We start from the raw sequence: 15,213 nt of genomic DNA on the forward strand, positions 1-15,213 counted from the left end.
CGTGCGTGCGCGTGTGCGTGCGTGCGTGCGCGTGCGTGTGCGTGTGCGTGTGCGTGTGTGTGTGTGTGTGTGTGTGTTTTGAGGGCCACACCCACGGCATATGGAGGTTCCCAGATGACGGATCGAATCGGAGGCTTTAGCTGCTGGCCTCCTACACCACAGAAACAGGAATGCCAGGTCCGAGCCGCGTCTGGGACCAACACCACAGCTCACGGCAACACTGGATCCTTTACCCACTGAGCGAGGTGGACAGGGATCGAACCTGCAACCTCATGGTTCCTGGTCGGATTCATTTCCACTGCGCCATGGCGGGAACTCTGCTTTGTGGTTTTGGCGTTTGGATTCCAGAAGGTGGCGTAGGGGTCCCTGTTCGTCATCTATTGGATAGAGACTCGTGTGTGTATATGTTCATCCCATCCTCCTCATGGATCCCTCTCCCCCGCCCTCATGATTTCTTTTTCCCCCTCTGCTTTTTAGGGCTGCCCTCGTGGCATATGGAAGTTCCCAAGCGAGGGGTTGAATCGGAGCTACGGCTGCTGGCCTACGCCACAGGCACAGCCATGTGGGATCCGAGCCGCGTCTGCGACCGACACCACAGCTCACGGCACTGCCTGCCGGATCCTTACCGCCCCCCTGAGCGAGGCCAGGGATCGAACCCACACCCTTCCCTGCAAAGGTTCCTCGTCGGATGCGCTTCCATGGTGCCACGACAGGAACTCCCCCGTGATGGTTTTTTTTCACGCTGGTGTTCCCACCAACAAGGAAGGAATGGCCCAATATTCTGGAATCACCTAGAGGGGAAAAGACGCTGAAAAAGAAAGAACGGAGGGATAGATGGATGTAGATGGATCACTGAATCCCCTTGACTGTACACCTGAAACGAACACAACATTGTAAGCAAGCCCACTGTACGCCGAGCTAAAGCAACAACAACAACCAACAACCACAACAAACTTACATCTTAAAAAAAAAAAAAAAAAAAAAAAAGAAGATGTCCCCTGCAGTTCCCATCAGGGCTCAGCGGTAATGAACCCGACTAGGATCCGTGAGGATGTGGGTTCGATCCCTCCCCTGGCCTCGCTTGGTGGGTTAAGGATCCCGTGTTGCTGTGGCGGTGGGGTAGGCCCGCAGCTACAGTTCTGATTCGACCGTGAGTCTGGGAACTTCCATAGGGCTGGGGCGTGGGCGTTAAAAAAAGATATACTATATGCATACTATATACATATGTAGGAGTTCCCGTCATGGCTGGACGAATCCGACTAGGAGGCCTGAGGGTGCGGGTTCGATCCCTGGCCTCGCTCGTTGGGTTCAGGATCGGGTGTTGCCGTGAGCTCTGGTGTAGGTCGCAGACAGGGCTCGGATCCCGCGTTGTGCTGGCTCTGGTGTAGGCCGGTGGCTACGGCTCCGATTGGACCCCTAGCCTGGGAACCTCCATGTGCCATGGGTGCAGCCCTAGAAACAGAAAATAACTACGTGTGTGTGTCTGTGTGTGTGTGTGTGTGTCTGTGTGTGTGTGTGTGTGTGTGTGTGTGTGTGTGCGTGTGTCTGTGTGTGTCTGTGTGTGTGTGTATACAGATAGATATAGATATACAGATATAGATATAGATATATCACCTACCTAAAGGCCCAGGACTAGAGAAAGCATTGGGTCATTAGGATCTAAGAATCTTCTCCCCGCCCCCCAAATCCATCCATCCAACCCACCCTCCCTCCCTCTCTCCATCTTTCACTTTTCCTGATAAAGACAAAGGGACAAAAATTGTTTGTTTGTTTGTTTCTTTGTTTGTTCGTTTCTTTCTCAAAAGATGTACATCTACTTTGTAACTTATACCTCTGTCAGAGGGATGGAGAATCCTTGACCTTTTCCTCCCTACCCAAATCCTTCCAGAAGTCAGAAACTCAGTGGCTGGAAAACTGGACTGGATCCTGAAGTTTTTCCAGTTGCCTTCCATCTCTGGCTACAACTCTCTTCATGAGCGTTTCCCATTTTCTCCCACCCTTTGGACCTGGCATCCTTGTGGATGAGAACACGTATCGCTTGTCCCGAGGCCCTGAAAACGGAAGCTAGTGGAGTCCCTCGATGAACACATCAGAGAAATGGTCTCTGAGAGTGTCTCTGAGAGTGAAACCATCACCCTGTGTTCATTTCTCTAAGAGCCCCTCGGAAAGTTGGCCCCAACACCTGACGGCATTCTCAGAGGGGCCTTTCAAAAGACTGAAGGGGCGTTCCCGTCATGGCTCCGTGGTTAACGAATCCGACTAGGAACCGTGAGGTTGCGGGTTCGATCCCTGCCCTCACTCAGTGGGTTAAGGATCCAGCGTTGCCGTGAGCTGTGGTGTCGGTCGCAGACACGGCTCGGATCCCACGTTGCTGTGGCTCTGGCGTAGGCTGGCAGCTATGGCTCCGATTCGACCCCTAGCCTGGGAACCTCCATATGCCATGGGAGCGGCCCAAGAAATGGCAAAAAGACAAAACAAACAAACAAACAAACAAACCGACAAAACAAAAGACTGAAGGGACTTTCCCCTCTCCCTCTCTCTTCCCTCTGTCTCACTCACTGTCTCTGTCTGTCTCTCTGTGTCTCTCTCACACGCACACGCACACACACACAGAGTCACCGGCTCCGTTCTTCATATGTAACAGTTTGAAAGTTCCAGGAAAGGTTGGCAGCCCAAACCGGCCTTGGTACTCCAGCTCCAATTAAGTCTCAGAGACAGAGTTTTGGGGTGAAGCATAAAGAACAGCTTTATTGCTTTGCCAGGCTAAGGAGGCCACAGCAGGCTAAGGACCTCAAAACTGTGTCCTCCCTTGAGAGGGGATAGCAAGGGGTTCTATAGGTTTAGCTTAATGGTAGGCATGGGGGTGGCGGAGCTGTCTAGAAGCATCAGGGTGCTTGCATTCTTCTCCCTGGATAGGAGATTAGGATAGACCATTTCAAAGTCATCAAGGCTGGAGTCAGGTGGTCCATGGAATGTTTCCAGTGTCTTTGGGGTTATGGCATTTTGACCTTCTCTCTGGAGTGAAGATTGCTCATCCACGGGGCGGGCGTGGGGCGGGGGGTGGGGGGGGGTCGCAATCCTTAGGGAGTGTTTCAAGGGTAGAGAAAACACCAGGTTCACTACAACTCTGACTCGACAGTAGTCATTAGTCATAAGTTCGTGGGCCAAGGCAAGCCATAACCTAACGGAGACTATTTCAAAGTAGCTTTTAGCTGTAACAATGTCTCTGGCTCCAACACACCAGCACTCCGGGGCTTGAGCTTGGTTTCAGTTTCAGAGGAGGGAACTCTGGCTCCAAGGATTAACCCCTTCGTTCCTTTGGTTTCTGTGGGCCTGGTTCGGGGAGCCCATCCACATCACCGCCTTTTGAGAGGCCATCTGACAACTGTTTCACCAAAGCGACGTCATCTCAAAACAAGGAAACCAGTTCCATGAAATGGAGGATCTCTCCCTCCCTCTCCCTCCCTCTCCTTCTCACTCTCCTCTACCCACAGCTCATGGCAACGTGGGATTCGTAACCCAGTGAGCGAGGCTGAGCATGGAACCTGCCACCTCATGGTTCCTAGTTGCATTTATTTCCACTTCTGCACCACGATGGGACCTCCCCAGCACAGTTTTTCACACGTGAAGTTTCCCGGGACGTCTCGGAGGAGGCGGACCCCAAACGTGTCTCCATGCCCTATGTGGGTGATTCCTGTGAGGTAAAATGACTTAAGGACCGGCCCACACAAAAGGGACACTCTGGCCCTCCTTTCTGGCCCCCAGACAGCAGGAGATGAAAATCTCCTCCTCGTGCAAAGGAAGATGGCAAGTGAAGATGTCCATTCCCACACCAAGGCCAACATGCTCCAGAAGTTTTGCGGGGTTTCCCGGGTTGGGAAATGGCGGGGGCTCCTTTGGCCTGACACGAGGCGAGTTTCGTGCACACATCCTCCCCCACCCCCCTCCATGCAGTCTGCGAGGGGCAGCCTGAGGGTAGGGAAATTGGGGAAAGGGGGGAAAAAAAACACTTTCCCTAAAGAGAAGCTCCAGGAAAAGTCACCACCTCTGACTTGACTGGAGAGTTTCTGCATTTGAATGAAGTGATTGAACCCAGGCCCTGAGGCCTGGATCTTCCTGATCTCCCCTCCCCCCCTTCCCGGGCGTGAGTCCAGGCGATTTGGGAAGCGAGAGGCGGCGCAGCAGGGATGGCGGCCGGGGGTGGGGGGTGGGGCGGGCAGCTGGGGCCGGGAGTGGGGGGGTGCGGGACTAATGAACCAGCGCCTGCCTGCATGCCTGCCTGCCTGCCTGCCTGCCTGCCTGCCTGCCTGCTTGCCTGCCTGCCTGAACGAGCCCCTCCCCTCCCCCCCCACCCCCTCCCCACACCCACCCGCCTGAGGGCAGGGATGGGGCCTGAGAGCTAAGGGAAACTTCTTTGCTAGCTACTTGTCAGGGAGTGATCCCAGCTCAAAGTCCCTTTGCTTATTTCGGAACAAGGTCTGAGTCTCAGCTAGTACAGAGTTTCTGAATGTCTCGGCACATGGACTGGCCTGCACCAAACAAGCAGACAGGAAGAAAAATGAACACACAGAAATCCAGCTGGTCTCCTTCTCCCAGAGTCTCTCTTGGAGAAATTACCTTAAGCTCAGTGACTTTGCCCCGTCTCCCTCTGGTGCAAAGCCATCCCTGGAGGAGCCAGGTCTTACATGAGCAGGGCAGGGCAGGGCAGCACCACCCAGGTGAGCTGGAGAGTGGAGAGTCAAGTTGATAGATACCCCAAATGTGGCTGGCCAGGGGTCTGGGCTAGCATTCCGTGTGAACTCACACACCCAGGCACCTAGCACCGATTTCCCCATGTTCTTCCGACCCTGATTCTCACTCTTCTTCTGTCCCCCCCCCCCCCCCTTCCTTCGGCTTTTTGCCTTTTCTAGGGCCGCTCCTGCGGCATATGGAAGTTCCCCTGCCAGGGGTCCAATCGGAGCTGTAGCCGCTGGCCTGCACCAGACCCACAGCAACGCGGGATCTGAGCCACGTCTGCAACCTGCACCACAGCTCACGGCAATGCTGGATCCTTAACCCACTGAGCAAGGCCAGGGATGGAACCTGCAACCTCATGGTTCCTAGTCAGATTCATTAACCACTGAGCCACAATGGGAACTCTGACTCTCCCTCTTCCCTGCCTGATACCTTAAGAGCCTGATCGTTTGTGGGGAAATGAAATCCCAGCTGGCAAGAGCCACCTTATCTTCCCAGCACACGAGAAAAGAATAGGCGCAGGCTCACATCCATCTTATGTTTCTATGCCTTGCCCTGGCCCCACCGTTTCAGAAAGCTGTGTCCCTCCACCTGTCAAAAGCCAAAGCCCAGGAGTTCCCGTCGTGGAATAGTGGAAAGGAATCCAACCAGGAACCATGAGGTTGCAGGTTCGATCCCAGGCCTTCCACAGTGGGTTTAGGATCTGGTGGCATCACCTTGCGCTGCGGTGTAGGTTGCAGACGCAGCTTGGATCTGATGGTGCTTGTGACTGTGGCATACACCCCAGCAGTTGTAGGTCTGATTCGGCCCCTAGCCCGGGAACCTCCATATGATGGGGGGAGGGGGGGGGGGGAGGCTGCAGCCAAAGCCCAAGGAAGAAAGACAATCAGAATGTTGCGTGGAACTCCTGGAGACTTAACAACCACCACCAGTCATGACCATGGCTGTCAACCGACACCAGAGCCAAAGAAATGTCGGATCAAATAGGAACCTGCCACTTACACCAGTACTCACCACAATGCAGGACCACAAAAACAAAGGAACAAGAAACCAAAACTAAATAATTGCCCAGGAGCAGCAGGTGCAGGAAAAGCATGCTGACTCTCACCCCCCAGAAGCCAGAGGTAACCTATTTATCACCCCACACGCACACACCTCAGCACCACCAGCACCAGCACCCCCCCCCCCCACCCCAGGATCGAATCTGCATCCTCGTGGGTGCTCCTCAGCTTTGTTACCAATGAGCCACAATGGGATCTCCCCAATCCAGGTTTTTATGTTTCTTTTTTTTTTTTTTTTCCCCTTGCTTTCTTCGGGTGGCACTCACGGCACACGGAGGTTCCCAGGCTAGGGAATCAGAGCTTGAGCCACTGGCCTACACCACAGACACAGCAACACCAGGTCCGATCTGTGTCTGCAACCTACACCACAGTTCAGGGCAATGCCAGATCTTTCACCCACTGAGCGAGGCCAGGGATCAAACCAGCACTCTCATGGATGCTACTCAGATTCCTACCTGCTGAGTCACAATGGGAACTCCACTAAATACATAAATTTTTTCAAAGAGAGAGAGAGAGGGAGAGTGTGTGTGTGTGTGTGTGTGTGTGTGTGTGTGTGTGTGAGAGAGAGAGAGAGAGAGGTCTGGTATCACTTGGGGAAAAATAAAATTATGCTTGGAGAAAAATACCTGTCCCTAGAGATCATTCACAATGGCTTGTTCTGCCTGTTCATTTCTCTCTTTCTTCCCTTTTCTTTTTTCCTTCCTTTTCTTTTCCTTTCGCATCTGTCTGTGCCGTGTGTGTGTGTGTGTGTGTGTGTGTGTGTGTGTGTGTGTGTGTGTGTGTGTGTGTGTGTGTGTGTAGTCTTCTTTTAGGGCTTCACATGTGCCATTTTGTAGGTTCCCAGGTTAGGGGTCAATGCTAGTCGGGTTCGTTTCCACCGAGCCACAACGGGAATTCCTGCCTTGTGCTTCTTTATCTTTGCTCTGTTACTAGGTGCTAGGGATTCCTTTTTGTTAAGTCCAGTCACTTAAATAAGGGTGTTTGCAGGGTTGCCTAAAGCATCAAAAATGTATTTTCTCATTAAATATTGGAATGTGGGGAGTTCCTGTTGTGGCTCAGTGGTAACAAACCCGACTAGTATCCATGTATGCCGGTTCGACCCCTGGTTTGGGAACTTCCGTATGCCACAGTTATGGCTCTAAAAAATCCTCTCTCTCTCTCTCTCTCTCTCTCTCTCTCTCTCGATAATATACACATACACACACACATCCATACGTACATACCTATGTACACATATACATATACATTGGAATTTGGTCTGCCATCGATGAGATGCTCCCTCTTTGTGTGTTGTTCATTTTGTTTTTTGTTTTTTAGGAGTGCACCCTCGGGATATGGAAGTTCCCTGGGCTAGGGGTTGAAGAATCGGAGCTGTAGCTGCTGGCCTGCACCTCAGCCAGAGCTATGCCCTGCCAGATCACCCGATCTGAGCTGAGTGGCCACGTCTGTCACCTACACCTACCTCCCCCTGAATGAAGACGTATTTTCAATACATCTCAAGTGGAGAAAAACTTGCTAAAAATCACTTTATTTGTCATGGAAACCATATCTTCTAGCAGACATGGCACAAAAGCCAGTGTTTATGGTCATCACACCACAGACATCAGAATTCCAAGCTTCTAGGGGTTTCTTGGGGGTGGGGTGGGGTGTGTCCCCAGGGCCTGTGGAAGTTCCATGCCCACCCCTCTGCCACCACCCAGGGATCCTTCGCCCTGGGTGGGTGGGGGGAGGGAGAGGGTATCTCAGCAGAAACGATCTTATCTTACGGGGTTTATGGATGGCTAGAAGCATGTGGTTCTGTTCATCTCATGCTTGAGGTTTCGGTTTTTGCCCTCCTACCTACCCAATGGTCGGCAGATGGAATTCTTCTGGTTTTCTCTGGCCATCCCTCTCCTCGAACTCACGGGTCCAGTTTTTCTCCCACATTTGACTTTTCCGGGAGATCCACAAAAGGAAGCGCCAACCCTTGACATCCACCGACAAGAGATCACCACCCTCTGCCCCTCTTTAGCCCCTTCTCATCCTCATGCCTGCCTGCACACATCGGAGACATTTCCAAGTGCCCAGGAGGATCCTTGGACCCTGACACCTCGAAATCTTCCCTGAGCAGCAGTGCTCGGGACTCAGACCTGGGGTTTATCACGGGCTCCAACCACGACCTTTGGTTTTCCTGGGCTGGGAGATCGGTTTCATGAGATGGAACCGGCTGCGGATTCAGCTTCTGGATCTGGACTGTGAAACGTTGTACAAGACTTTTTTCAAGGCATGACTGTAGGGGAACAAAACCTTGCGGCCCGCCCCCCGCCACATCCCAGATGTCACATGAGCACGGGGAGGAATTCTGTGGAGCTGGAAACAACCATGACCCAAAAGAACACAGGAAGGAATTCCTGTCATGGCGGGGCAGAAACGAATCGGACTAGGAATCACGAGGTGGCAGGTTTGATCCCTGGCCTCGCTCAGGGGTTTAAGGATCTGGCATTTTTCCGCGAGCTGTGGCATAAGGTCTCAGATGTGGCTCGGATCCCGCCGTTGCTGTGGCTGTGGCTCAGGCTAGCAGATGCAGCTCCGATTCAACACCAAGCGTGGGCGCGCGCGCGCGCGCGGGGGGTGGGGGGGAGGCGGGGAGGGAAGCAAACCTCCTAAGAACGACGAAAGTGCAGTTAGGAAACAGAAAATGATGATCCCGGAAGTCCACTTGAATGTGGTTGGGAGACATGCGTAGGACCACACCGCCACCGTGTGAGAGACCAGTGCAAGACAGCTGAACAATACAAAGCGGGGTGGGGGGTGGGGTGCTTGGCGGGGGTTGGAGGAGGAGGAGGAGGAGGAGGAGGTGGGGGGAGACGGCGGCACTGGTGCTGGGCAAAGGTGCCTCTGGGCGAGGACTTTGGTGACCATATTCTCATGGCAGGCTTGAGAGCCCAAAAGATGACATGGTGGAGGCTGAAGTTAAGTTTGGTCAAAAGGAAAACAACCATGAGAAAAGATGCATCCACCCACACCTAGAAAAGATATCGTGCCAGGAATGGGAGCCCTGTTCCAATGGCTCTTCCTGGGATTGTGGGAAATGAATCGATAGCAAGAAGATGCTTTCACATCCATGTCTTCAATGACTCCTGTACTAAGTGCGTCGTGGTTTTGCCAGTTTGGCAGAGTTGTGGAATGTCATCCGGCAATTGCATCTCCCCTGCCCAACCAGCAAGATGGAGTTGTTCTTTTTTTTTTTTTTTTTTTTTTTTCCTGCTGCACTGCCTTTCCTGTGCCAGGGATCGAACTTGAGGCTCAGCTGTGACCTAGGCACAGCGGGAACTCCAAGATGGATTTCTTTTTCCTTCTTTTTCTTTCCTTCCTTCCTTTCTTCCTTTCTTTCTTTTCTCTCTCTCTCTTTCTTTTTCTTTTCTTTCTTTCTTTCTCTTTCCTTCCTTCCTTTCTTCCTTTCTTTCTCCTTTCTTTTTCTTTCTTTCTTTCTTTCTTTCTTTCTTTCTTTCTTTCTTTCTTTCTTTCTTTCTTTCTTTCTTTCTCTCTCTCTATCTTTCTCTTTCCTTCCTTTCTTTCTTTCTCTTTCTTTCTTTCTTTCTTTCTTTCTTTCTTTCTTTCTTTCTTTCTTTCTTTCTTTCTTTCTCTCTCTCTCTCTCTCTCTCTCTCTCTTTCTGGTTTTTTTTGGGGGGGAGCCACACCCGCAGCACATGGAGGTTCCCAGGCTAGGGGTCAATTCGGAGCCTTACCTGCCGGCCTACACCACAGGCACAGCCACGCGGGATCCGAGCCGCGTCTGTGACGGACACCACAGCTCACGGCAATGCCAGATCCTTAACCCAACAAGTGAGCCAGGGATCAAACCTGCAACCTCATGGTTCCTGGTCGGATTTGTTTCCACTACCCCAGGATGGCAATCCTGAGACTTGCAAAGTTTATTGTTTGTTTCGGGTTTTCTCCACCCCCTCTCCCTCCCGTTTCAGCTTTATGTTTTACTTTTTGGCCACACCCACGGGCAGCAAGTGGAAGTTTTTCCTGAGGCAGAGATGGAACCTGCACCACACAGGGGCAACCAGAGCCACCGCGTTGAGAAAGCAGGAGCCTTGACCCTGTTGGTCGTGGGCTTCCTTCTTCTTCTTCTTCTTCTGTTGTTGTTTTTTGGGTTTTTTTTGGGGGGGGGTTGTTTTCCTTTTTTTGTTTTGTTTTGTTTTGTTTTGGATGAGATTTCAGTTCACCCCCCCCCCCCAACACACACACACACTCATAGTGTTGCGTTGTACTTTCCCTCCATTGTGGTTGGTCAGTCATGCTGAAATCCATGTTTCTATGACCTGACCACCAGAGCATTTGCCCCAGGCAGCCATTTGTTCTCTTTGGACTTTGTCTCAGTCTATGCAGAGAGAGATTTTCATTTCCACTTTCCTAGGATCGACTGTATCCTTCTCTCCCTTCCTAAGCTTCTGGGCTTTGCTTGTCTGCTTTTGACAGACCGTCTCCGTCGGTAAGGGTGGCAGGTAAACCGACTCCTGCGTTGTCGTTCTCCGAGAGCTTGCCCGGTTTCGTTTTTGCCAGTCCCCGCCTACCCTCCCACCCTCCCTCTCTCCCTCCCTCCTCCAGCTCCGTGCAGGGAGGTGGGGTGGGGGTGGGGGAGAGAAGAGAAGGTGGAGGGGAACCTGAGATCTCTCTCGCTAGTGCCACCCTCACCGCGCCGGCTTCTCTCTGGAATTCCCAAGCCCAGGAAGGGACATGCTTGGGGGAGCGAGCGCGGCTCCTTCTAGGCAACAGCGAGAACCTCTTCCCAGCTCCTTCCCCGCCGCCGCCGCCGCCGCCGCCGCCGCCGCCGCCGCCGCCGCCCCCCTCTTTCCATCTGCTGCCATCACGCCACGCAGTGCCTTGCCAGGAGGCAGCTCCGCGAGGCAAGCTTCGCGGTCGTGCAGGACGCCTGGCGCCTCGGCCCCGGGAAGAGCTCGGGCATTTGGGTGGCCGGCGCTGTGTCGTTGTGTCGCCGCCGGCCGGCCGGCCTTCCGGATCTGTCCCGGTGACGTTGGTGGCGGTTGTCGCGTGCCATCTAGTGTCCGCTTTTATATCGTCCCTTCCCTCTGCAGCTTTGGGGACCTTCGCGAGGGATGTGACTCAGCCATCCGGCCTGAGTCAGAGTTCCGGGAGGCTGGCGACACTGGCGGCGACAGCTCCGGTGGCTCAGAGGCCTGGGAGTGTCCCTCTCTCACCGGAGATTGGGCCTGCAGGCCTGTGAGGGAGTGACTGTCACCGCGCTCCCCAGGCAGGCTCTGGGGCCGCCTGGCCGGGTCGACCAGCATCCGCTCTTGCCGCTCCGGCCCCGGGGACCGACCAGGCCTGGGCCGGGCCGCCTCCCTAGCGAGGGGAGAGGGTGTGCGGCGCCCGGGACTGCCTGTGCTCGGGTGGCCTGGCCTTGTCCCGGGTCGCCCTTTGGAGCGTGAATGACTCCCGCCTGCGGTCCCTCCAGCCTCTCATCCCCGAAGTGAGGAGCGGCCCGGGTTGTGCGCTGAGGGCGTTGGAGGGCGCGACAGGCTCGGTGGCCGGCACGCTTGTTTCCCGGTCGTCATGCCGGCATGGGCCCCTCCCCGCCTGCCCCCCGACTGATGGCTACCGCCGGCCCGTGCGGAGTCGTACTCACGAGGTCTAGACCGGCACAAGACGTGAGGGGTGGAGCGGAAAGGGTGGCTCGGGCCCCGGCGCCTTCCTTCGCGGGGTCCGTTCGTCGGAGGCGCCTCCGTGGAAACATTTTTTTTTCCAAGTCCTGATGGATCCGGAGACGGTGGACGGTACCCCGCCGGCCCCCTGCTCCCGGGTGTGGCCGGGAAGGGTGCACCTGGGCCTGAGGCGTGCCCATGTAGGGTCCCGGTCGTTGGACAAGACTTCGTTTCCCACGCTCTCATTTCCCGCCCCCCGCCCTCGGAGTGTTTCCCTGTCGGTCGGTCGATCGGTCGGGAGGTGGGGACCGGCCTGAGCTGGATGGTGTGTCCTGGATTTTGGGGGAGCCAAGTCCCCGTCTGGAGCTCCGGACAGACCGATACCTGCCCGCGTGGGCAAGCCGGGAAGGGCTTCCCCGGCTGGCCGGCCGGCTCCACCTCCTTCATGTCCCTGTCCCTTCCTTGCGGTCACGCTCCCCGGGTCGACCAGATGGCTCTGAGAGCGCTGGGTCTGGCGACTCTAGGGCAGGGCTGGGGGACAAGTGTCCGGATGGGGGTTCCGGGGATACCCCCACGTCCTGTGGGTGGGCCCCGCTGCTGGGCATGGACATTTTTCGCGGCCGAAATACGCCTTTTCTGTCACCAGGTAGATGCTGACACGATCCTCTTCAGCGCCTGTCGCTGGAGACCTTGGGCCTCTGGATGCACGTGGGGGGCTTTGGGCTTTCGGCTGCTGTCCAAGGCCTGACCCTGCCCTTTGCACCCCGCGTGGGGGCCGCTCGCCTGGGCCTGTGCGCCGGCTCTCACTTGTGCATCCAGCTGGCCCGTGCTGCGGTGTCTCCTCCGGTCTCTGGCTGACCCGAGGGCGGCAGGGCGCGTGGCCCTGTGGGGTCTTCTACCCTGTGTGCCTCCCTGCTGCGGGCACCCGGCGGCTCGGCTGGGACAACCCCACCCTGTTGGCTCCGTGCCACGTGTCAGGCGTTCTCCCTCCCGGGGTTGTCAGCCGCTGTCTCTCCCCTGAGAGAGGAAGGGGAGGAGGAGGAGGAGGAGGGGGTGCCGGTGAAGCTGAAGCAGGCCCCCGTGGTGATTGTCTTTGCTGGCCCTCCCTCCCCTCTTCTGGGCTCTTCCCTGGCTCTGCCAGGACTGATCGATGTGGTGATGTGGCGCTCTCCTGGGCTTGGGCTTAAGCCGCGCCAGATGAGGGACGGCCGCTCATGGTGAGCTGGGCCGCGCCTCTCATTCTGTCGCGGGCCCCTCGCTGCTCCTCCCCCACCTGCGGGTGGTGTGGGGGAAGGCAGGGGTGCGGCCTCCAGCCTGACCTCTGGTCTCCCGCCCTGCTGCCTTCGGGTGTCAGTCGGGGGGGGGGGGCCTGGGTCCTTTGGGACGCAGCAGGCATTCTCGCTTTGCCGCCTTGGCGTGTGCCTTGCGAGCGGTCCCTCCCCAAAGTGGGGGGGAGGCCTCCCTCGCTGCCATGCTTCGCATCCCTGCGGGTGCGTGAGCGTGCCTCCCCTGGTCCTCTGTGGTGCCCCTGGAGTACTCCGGGTTGCCTGTCAGATGCCCGAGGCCGAGCGGTGGTGTCGTTTTCCTCTCCCAGCGGTGAGTCCCCTCGGGTCCCCACTGTGGTGGTGGCGTGCCCCACGAGCAGCTTCCTAAAGCTCAGGGGAGGGGGTCGAGACGGTAAGGCAGGGGAAGCTTGTGTCCCCTCCCCGGGAGGGGCTCAGGTGGACCCCTTGTCATGGGTCTCCCTCACTGTGTGCCAGTGAGGGCAGCCCTTGGCCCTTGAGCGGCACGCCCCATGCTTCTCCCTTGACCGGGAAGGCTGCATGTGGTCGTGAGAGCGACCGCGGTGGGCCGGGAGATGTGAAGGGGGGGTCCCCGTCTGGCTTTCCGGACGTGGCACCCCTCCACCCACGTGGAAAAGTCTGAAAGGCAAGCCTGGTGGCAGCACAGACTCTTGCTCTCCCGGCTCTGACCGTGGACGCTCACATGGGCTGTGTGCTTTACCCATACCGCAGACCCCCCCCCTTCTGACTTCCCACTTTTTGGGAGTGTTCCCACTCCCGTGGGTCCCCGAAGGGGCGAACGATGGTGTGGGGGGCACGACGCGCCCTCGGTGAGAAAGCCTTCTCTAGCGATCTGAGAGGGGGGCCTTGGGGTACCTGGACCCCCCAGCCGCCGCCCCTCTGAAGTGTGCAAGGCAGTAGCTGCCGGTGCTACTTGCCACAGCGTGTGGGCAAGAGCCGCCCTCGCGCGAGGGGTGCGCTGGCCCCCGCGGTGGGGGCCAAGCGCTGCTCTTTTGCCTAATGCGGCCTGTACCTCCCCCCTCCGAGTTGGGGGAGGGTCACGCCGGGCCGGGCCGGGTTTTGGCATCCAGCGCCGGGCTGTGTGCTGCGTGGGCACGTGGTGCCCCTCCCCTTGGAAGGGGAAGTGGAGGAGGGGGATGCGCCCCGTCCCCCGGCGGCCTCTGCCCCTGCCTCCCCCGCTGCGAGCCGCCTGTCGGTTCTTCCCGCACTCGCCTGGGGTCGCAGCTGGTGGTGTGGAGGTGGTGAGCGAGCATGGTTCGGGCCGCCTCGCTCAGGAGCGTTTCCCCCAGGCGTCAGGCCCTGGAGGGTGGACTAGGTGAAGGACGGATGAGATGAGGGTGGAAAGATGGACGGATGGGTGAGATGAGGCGGACGAGCCCCCCCCCCACGTGGCAGGGGGGGGGAAGCCTTTGCACATGGGGCCCTGGTGGTGGGGCCGGGTCGTGGAGTGCTCTGGGGCGACTGAGGCCGCCTGGTGTCCCAGGTGTCATGGGACTGCCCTCGTGTGTGTGGTGGTGTGACCCCGTGCTGGTTTGCCTGGCGTGCCTGGGTCCTTTCTCCTCTCCCTGGGCAGGCACCCGCGTCCCTGCCTCACAGCCCTTGCCCCGTGTGCATTGCCGCCCTTCCCCGGTGCTGCCGGCCCTCCCCCTGCCCCGAACAGGTGACCGCCCTGCCTTGCCTGTGCCATGTCTCTCTCCCTCCCGCCCCCGTGTCAACCGGGGACCTGAAATGGCCTCACCTCGTGTGGGTGTCACCCCCTGGCCGCCGTGGCCGGGCGGGTGTCCCTGGGTGATGTGCTTCTCGGGTGTCCCCCTGTGCGCGGGGGGGTGGGGGAAGAGGGTTGGGCACGGCGGGTGCGTGTGGGGTGTGGGGGGTGGTCGTCGGTAGGTGCCTTGGGAGACTTGTTTCCACGGGGCCGGCTGTGGCTCGTCGGTGTCGTCGGTGGCGGTCGTGGGGCCCCCGCGAGGGGGGGGCCCCCAGGGGTTGAGGGGGAGGCCAGTCGGCGTCCTGGGTGTTGCGGCGGGACCGCCGTTGTGCTGGAGGCCTCTGGCGGTGAGACCCCGTGTCGTGCCCTGGCAGCCGACTCGCATCTGGTTTTTGGGGATGGTCCCCGTGGCCCCCCCCCACCTCGTTGGAGGCCTGCGGCCGCCCCCTCCGCCACCGTCCCTTTGTGGCATCTCTCTCGATGCCGGCCGCTCCCACGTTCGCCCTCCTCGCTCCCGCTCGTCTGTCTGACCTCCCGTCTGTCTGGTCCCCATCTGCCGACCCCCGGACCGGCGTCCTGGTGCGTCTCGCTTTCCTGGGCCCGCTGCGGCCCCGCTCCGTGCCCGCCGCCGCTTCCTTGCCCCGCCTGTCCGCCGGTGTCGTTGCGTGTGGTCGAGGGGTGGCCTTCTGCCACCCCCCACCCCCTGCCGCGTGCCCCTCCCTCCCGGCTCTGCTGAGCTCACCTGAGCGCGAGTCGGG

The sequence above is a fragment of the Sus scrofa genome, chromosome 10 (genome assembly GCF_054392235.1).
Source record: "Sus scrofa isolate SSC_HxYL_T2T_F1_AM1 chromosome 10, Sscrofa_HxYL_maternal_Yorkshire_Landrace_v2.0, whole genome shotgun sequence".
Taxonomy (NCBI): Eukaryota; Metazoa; Chordata; class Mammalia; order Artiodactyla; family Suidae; genus Sus; species Sus scrofa.